Source organism: Copadichromis virginalis, linkage group LG12 (genome assembly GCF_057382275.1).
Source record: "Copadichromis virginalis isolate Kocher_CV1m ecotype Utaka linkage group LG12, C_Virginalis_male_GT1.1, whole genome shotgun sequence".
NCBI lineage: Eukaryota > Metazoa > Chordata > Actinopteri > Cichliformes > Cichlidae > Copadichromis > Copadichromis virginalis.
In genome coordinates this window covers 35091675-35099488 of record NC_140629.1, presented here as the reverse complement: position 1 = coordinate 35099488, position 7814 = coordinate 35091675, and positions in this window count along the sequence as shown.

The window sequence follows — 7814 nt, the reverse complement described above, 5'->3', positions numbered from 1 at the left end:
ACAGGGGTCAGAAACAACTTGCTTTAGCTTGAGTAAGGGCATAATTTTACTTTTTCTGGATTTCAAATCCAAGTTTTTCACTAATATTGAAACTACACTTGGCTTCAATATGACTGGCACAACCATACCCAAGCATGGATCTTGAACACTCCCAACAACAACAGGTAAAGGTGCCTCCGTGACTGATAAAAAAATAATGAGTAAACTGCCCAAATAAGCCGCATGTCTGTGCTTCACCACAGTTTTTCTTTAGCACAAACTCAGTGAAATTGAATTCTGTTTTATTATATAGCACCAAATCAAAGCAACCGTTGCCTCAAGAGAGTTTAGATTATAAGGTAAACACAGTACAATAATTCAGAGAAATTCCCTAGATTGAAACAATCCACTTTGAGCAAACACTTGGCGACAGTGGGAAGGAAAATCTCCCTTTTTACAGGAAGAAACTGCCTGCAGAACAAGGCTCAGGGAGGGTCAGCCATGTGCAGCGACTGGTTGGGTGGTGGGGGCTCTCACATTTTAATGAAGATTGTGCACGAGACGCAGGGGACTGCAGACATGAGGACAGTCACAACCATGCCTGGTGTCCATATGACCAGGAAGGGTTGTGCATTAATCATCAGATGATTAAGGGGACAAATTAGTTTAGAAATTATAATCAACATCTGACTATGTGGGTTTTTTCTCTGCAAGTCAGATCTGATCAAACCACAGGTTTACTCTTTAATAAAGCTGATTGTTCAGACTCTAAATGAAACGCTATCAGTGATACCCACTTTTCTTAACCTTAACTTTGAATCCTACTTATTTGGTAATAGTTAATAAAGCAAATCACGTTGCTGAAAACACTTCATTTAAGAAATTTCAAAACTAATTTAAGTGTTTATGCAATAGAACTCTGATGGATCCAATGCCAAATAATTAGCTAATTGTATCCAATTACACAGAATATTAACTATAACGTAACAAAAGCAGTTTTCTCCTTTGTGGAGCTCCCATTAGTGGCATCAGGCCTGTTCTTTCTGAGGAAAACCAGACTAGCTGACCATCCAGTCCCGCCCACGTGCCCACGTACACCATGGAATCCTGGGAAAGAGGCAAATCATCATGAGACAATGTGGATGTTCTTCCATCCTTCGTCAACAACAAGCCTTCTATCATACAAACAAAATGTGTGTGTGTGTGTGTGTGTGTGTGTGTGTGTGTGTGTGTGTGTGTGTTGGGCAGAAAAATGAAAGTGTTCTGAATGAGGTCAACGCACCAAAGAAATGTTGCCGTCCTCTCCTGTCCTCGCTTACAGAAAATGTCAGACTGTTCCAGGAGCTACTGAGTGAAATGGTTATTTCTTTATTATATGGGTCTATATGAAGGCAAACAGTGCATTGTAAAAATATATAAGAGATTCATACACCTGGAAGAAAAGTGGGGATGAAAAGTTTTTTATTGTAATTTTATTTGTATAACTTTTTTTCTCTTTTTTGCACATTTATGTCTGCTGTACTTGTGTCTGAGGAATGAAAGAAAGAAGTTGGAAAAAATTAAATGTTGGATGCAAAATGTTACTACAAAGGTTCAGGTCCAGCTCCTCTCTACTACAAGCTACTACGAGATGTTACATTGGGAACAAAGCCTCATATCAGTTTTGTCTCTACAGCTTTTCTCTTAAAAGGTTTTCTATTTGGTTAAAATTGTGTCAACTTGAACCCAACCAAAAACCCTGGCCCTGAACCGACATGGACTGATGGTGACCTGGTTCACTTCCTCCTGCAGTTCCTTTGAAATTCCTTGAGAAAATTGTTACTGATGTCATCCCTCTTGGTTGGACAGTCATTAAGGAGGTGTTGAAATGTGCATCACAGCAGATTTTTCGTGTGGGTCTGATGAAATACGGGCAATCACTTATTATTACTTATTTTGTTTTGCTTCTCTGCTTGCGTGGTTTATTACCTTCTCTCCTTTCTGTCTTCCCCCATGTGACCCAAAAGTGCACTGTCATCAAGGATATCTCATTTCTAGGAAGCAAGAAAGAGGAACTAGGAGTGAAGATGCACAGACTTATCCTTCACAGAAGTCTACTTACTAAGACTTAGTCTTTTACTAAGAAATTACAACACAACAGGAACACATGATACATAAGAATACATAAGAATGATGCGTCACCTTCTGAATACAGTTAAAGATAAAACGTTTAAATGTTTAATTGACATTTCTTAAAGGTGATCGCTACAAAAGCATGGCTACTTAACTTAATTATACTTGTTGCTTCAGTTCCTCTCTCCTTGTGTCTCCGCATAAGGTAAGTAGGTAAAGAAAGGACTCGAGGTTGTAGAAACTGAGAAATGTGATGGGTCTCATTATATACCTCTGCATCATGCATTCTGAAGTGCATTCCAGCTCATCCTCACCACATTTCATGTTATTCCTTTTGTTGTTCTCTTTTTTGATAGTAAGTGCTTTGGATCACCATCATTCACCGTGTCAGGCCATGACACGTCACAGGAAAAGTGATAGCGACCTCTGCTGGTTCAGAGTAGACCTTTGACCAAATGAGCTGATGCTGTAGAGCTCAGGGTAGCGAAAGGGCTTAAAGCACCAACCTGGATTTAGTTGATCTTATGTTTCTGGGATTTTTCCCCCTTTAGATCTTGCGAGACTGACAGGTGGACACTTCCCTCGGATACTTTGAGGCAAATCTGTGCAGGATGACTGGTCTCTATGGCTACAAGGTTGTTTCATTGTTCATGGTGTTTTTAAGGTGTGTGCACTGATATCAAGTACAAAATCACCTCTTAACACACCTGTGTACACCCACCCACACAATCATAAAGGACATATTAAAGACATTGCAGCCGACTCACCGTGAGAAACTATTTTGTTTCACATCACGTGTTTGAGTGGAGACTTTTCAAACAATCAACCCTGATAGGACGTCCTGAGCAGGTTATTGCTTCAGATTTTTAAAGCTTTGTATCAGCTTTAGGCCATTTCAACCATGAAAGTGTAGAGGTGGAAGAACTGTAAAGTTGATTTTTGCACTTGAACAACGTTTTTTAATGCTGTGAAGTCTGGATTATTTATTAATTATGTAGAATTTTATGTGATTCAGTCATGGCCAGTTCATCAACAACCACTAATTAAGCTAACATGCATGCCTTTGCATGCCGCTGTCAAAAGCCTGCATGCATGCAGGCTTTTGACAGCGTCCACCGGCCGACTCTATGGGCTATCCTACGCCACTATGGAGTCCCTCAGCAGTTTGTAGATGCCTTTCGTTGTCTCTACTCCAACTCCCGTTGCTGCGTCCGGACGGATGACGGCTGCACAGCCTTCTTCAAGATCAATACTGGCGTCCGACAAGGATGCGTGCTATCCCCTTTCCTCTTCCTGTTGGTAATTGACTTCATCATGCGACGATCAGTTGACCAAGCTGGCATCGGTGTGCCCTGGCACGAAGCGCGTAATCTCACTGACTTGGACTTCGCAGATGACATCGCCCTGCTGGGCTCGACTCAGGAAGACCTCCAAAAGTTGACCGTGGCCCTGCAGAGGGAGGCAACGAAAGTTGGATTAAGAATCAGCGCCAAAAAAACCAAGGTACTCCGAGTTGGCTATGCACGTGCCCGCATTCCTGTCATGATCAACCAACAACGTGCTGAAGAGGTGGAGAATTTTACATATCTTGGCAGCATCATCTCAAATGACGGGGTCTCTGATCGGGATGTCGACGCCAGAGTAGGGAAGGCAGTTGGTGTCCTGCGACGTCTCCAACCTATTTGGAACTCGACTTCCCTGAATGTAAGGGTCAAGATCAGACTACTGAACTCTATCGTCTTCCCTACTGCACTTTACGCTAGTGAAACCTGGCGCTCAACAAGTGCAACTATTCAACACCTGAACGTGCTTCAACAACGTGGCTTGCGGCGAATCCTGAGAATTTCCTACCGGGACCGAATAACAAATGAGGAGGTCCTACGAAGAGCAGGCACCCGCCCATTAGCCGATGTTGTTGCAGAAAGACGCTTTCGCTTTGCGGGACATATTTTACGCCTACCCCCTCATCGCCCAGCTAAGATTGCCATGACATGGCGTCCACGCACTGGCAAGCGAAAGCAAGGCCGACCAAAGACCACATGGCGTCGAACATTTATGGACGACCTGAGAACTGTCGACATTGCCTGGGACGAAGCTGAAGCAGTCGCTGCCGACCGACATCGATGGAGATCACTAGCTGCCCGATGCGCCGCTCGGCGTAGGAGGAACTAAGCTAAGCTAAGCTAAAGCATGCCTTTGGACTGTGGGAGGAAGTCAAAGTACCTAAAGGAGGCACAGGGGAAAATACCACAGAAACTCACTTCTTTCACACTGGGTTCATTTTTCAGCCCTGGAGGCACCCTTGTGGTTTGAAGTTACCTCTTTAATTCCAGCCCACACAGGTGATTCTCAAGAAATCATGTAAGGGGTTTACTTTTCAAATATTCCTCTGAAATGAGAGAGACATACATTTTTTTCCTCTTTCATTCTGAGATGAGTGGGAAAATTATATGACAAAGGAAACCAGAGGGGATGACTTCAAATGATTTAGGAGGAACTAGACAACAAATGAATCCTCAGGTGCATAGGACTTCTGTCTCCTCCTGGGGTCAAACAGAAGATCTCTAGCATGTTAGGCAAATGTGTAAACCGCCCCACTAATCTACTGAATGAGTAAGATTTGATTTCTCCTTTTTCCTAAATAAAAAATAATTTTGTGCAATTTATATATATTTTTAGTCTGTAAATAAGGCTGTGTGTACATGGTATCTTTGCCTCTGCACATTTAATCAGAGAATCTTTCCCAACCAGGTCATTTTCATCAGTGACCTGATCACTTTTGCACATATGTGGAAACCAACATATCAATGAAACATGTGACTCTTTCTCTCTTGTATGTGGCCAGATACATATTGTGTGTTAGTACTATGCCTTTTTACTATGCCTACTTTATAACTGACATATCTGTCCTGTAAGGTAGATTTCTGATCCAGGTGATGTGTAACAGCCTCTTTAGGCACAAATCTTACTTCATATGTTGGTGCTACAGCTCCACCTGCCGAATCCAACAGGTAAAACAATAAAGTGGATTATTAGTATGGGTTAATTTTTATTCAAAATGTGCCAAATATAAAGGCGTAATAATTCAGATTTAAAATAAGAACTGAGAAGGCTTGATCCAGGATCACGCACATCAGATTGGTAGGTTTGATCGAAATCTCCCTCGCTAATTATCACTAAATAACAAACTAATAAAATATCAGACTTGCTAATCAAGAGCAGACAGTTACTTCCGATTACAAGTAGAGAATAATAAAACAGTTCACCCTTAGCAGAGTTATGAAAATGGAAACTGTCCAAAGAAGCCAAAATCGATTTTTGTACCAGAGCGTAAACATGTTTTTTTTGGGGGGGAAAGAGACTGGAATTCATTGTATCAAGTTATCATCGATCAAAAACTAAGCTAACATGCATGCCTTCGGAATGTGGGAGGTAAAGAAACCAGAGACAGCACAGAGGAAACATGCCAACTCTACACGGCGGTAATTTTTGGTCCTGGAAGCTCTGCAAGCAGGCGAACCTTATGGTTTGATGTTACCTTTTTAATTTCAGGCCACACAGATGATTCTGAGGAAATTGAGCAACATGGTGTAGGTTTACGTTTCAAATATTCCTCTTGAAATGATAACAACAGAAAAGTATACATCTGATCTTTCCGGCTGCCCAGTTTTCCAGCCACATAACTGACTACAGATAAATATATGAACTGCTCTATTTATAAGTGTTTAATACTTTGTTGCCCTGTTCAGAAGTCATCTTTTTTTGTAAAACAACCCTTTAGCAGTCGGTTATCCACATTACACTAACATCTGCATGGAGCAAGGCATTGCTGGAACTGTTCCTGGCTTTTTGATGCCGTAAAGTTGTGTCTTTAGTACTTTTATAATCTTACTGATCAGTCAAGTACTTTTAGCAAACCACATTTAACTACACGTACATACAATGCATACAATACATATTCATTTTTATTTATTTACACCTTAAGCACTTTACAGCTCACATCCGTGGAAAATTTAGCACCAGATACTAGTAAAACTAACATGCATCTTTCTGACTCTGGGACGAAGCCATCAGGAGGGACGTGGAAAACATGTCAACACCAGATAAAGGCTGTTTTTGGCACTTCCAGATCGGGTTGGATGGTTTATAGTTACCTTTTGAAATCCAGCCTACACACATGATTCTAATAAAATCTTTGAACATGGTGTGGATTTCAGCACATTTTAATATTAGAGCACATTTTAATATCATTTCAATATTTCCCAGAAAGCTTCAGTTTGTCAACCATATCATATCACTTACTTCAAACATCACTTTGATGGACCATATAGACCAGGGAAGGGCAACTCCAGGCCTCGAGGGCAGGTGTCCTGCAGGTTTTAGATGTGTCCTTGATCCAGCACAGCGAGTTGCCCACCCCTGATATAGGCCCTACATTTTTTCTACATTAAAAAAAAAAACTGTTCTGGGCATTCAGCCAGAGACGTGTAGCGGTTGATAGGCAACAGTTTAGTTTGGTTGTGACGCACTTTGACGTCACAACCAAGGGATATTATATCTCTCTACCTCTATCTTGCTATATATATATATATATATATATATATATATATATATATATATATATATATAGGTGTACATATATATATATATACATCACTTGTAGGGCAATTGTTCAACAACATTACACCTGAGAAGTGGGATGAGTTTCTGTCAGGTTGCCCAGACGACGTCACCACAGAACAGCTCTCTAATTTTGTAGGAAACATGGTGGACCTGTGCTCGCAGTCGACAGCTGCAGATCTGAGGTCTTCCCAGGGCACCCCTGCACTCGACGTCTCCTCTGTCACTGCCACTGCTGGCAGAAAAACAGTCAAGCCAAGGCAGACGGCTCTTGAAATTGCATGTGGATGTTGGTTCAAGAATAAACTCAAAAACCTGTGGATGTGCTGCAGGCAACAGTCAAGTCCTGCCAGCCCCGTAGATGCAGTTGACCGTGCCACAGGATAGCCAATCAGTGTACCAACTTGGGAATTTCCTAAGGATTACGCCGTACACCTAGACATTTTGATGGTGTCATTTTACAGGCCAAAGAAAAAGCAGTGCTCCTCCCTGGTGAAACTTTCAAGGTACAAATGTTTGACAAACTCTGGCCTGAAGTAGAGTCTAAAGAAATGAAAATCACTGAAGACAATATCGAAAATGTATAAACAGATATAATTACAATAATCCATAATTATGTGGATATGCATATTATACAGTTTTTATTGAAATATAAGTCCTCCAGAAAGGCAAGAAAATCCCTGTAACTTACTTTAAAATGAAATATGTTCCCTAAAACGGTAGACAGAGCTACAGACCCAATGGCACCCTTAGCCAGTTAGCTAGCAGCTATGACCAGCACTACTTATACTCCCGAACGCTATCGTCTACACTGTATACCCAACTTACTGTTTTTGTTGTATCAGTCTGCGTCTCCCAATTAATTTCTGTTTCTCCTGCACCGCTTAGATGGCAAAAATGCGCGTGCTCTTTGCGAGCTCGTTCTAGCTCGTAACCAGCATCAAGGGTGATCATTGGTTAATGGTAGTCATGTGACTGATGCAAACCAGATCCTTATGTTCAGCAAAACTTTGATTAATAGTTAAATATTAATAATAATAATTAATCCTGTGCTGTCATGTAACCGGCTCTCCGAACACACATGAGAACAAACTGATTTCAAG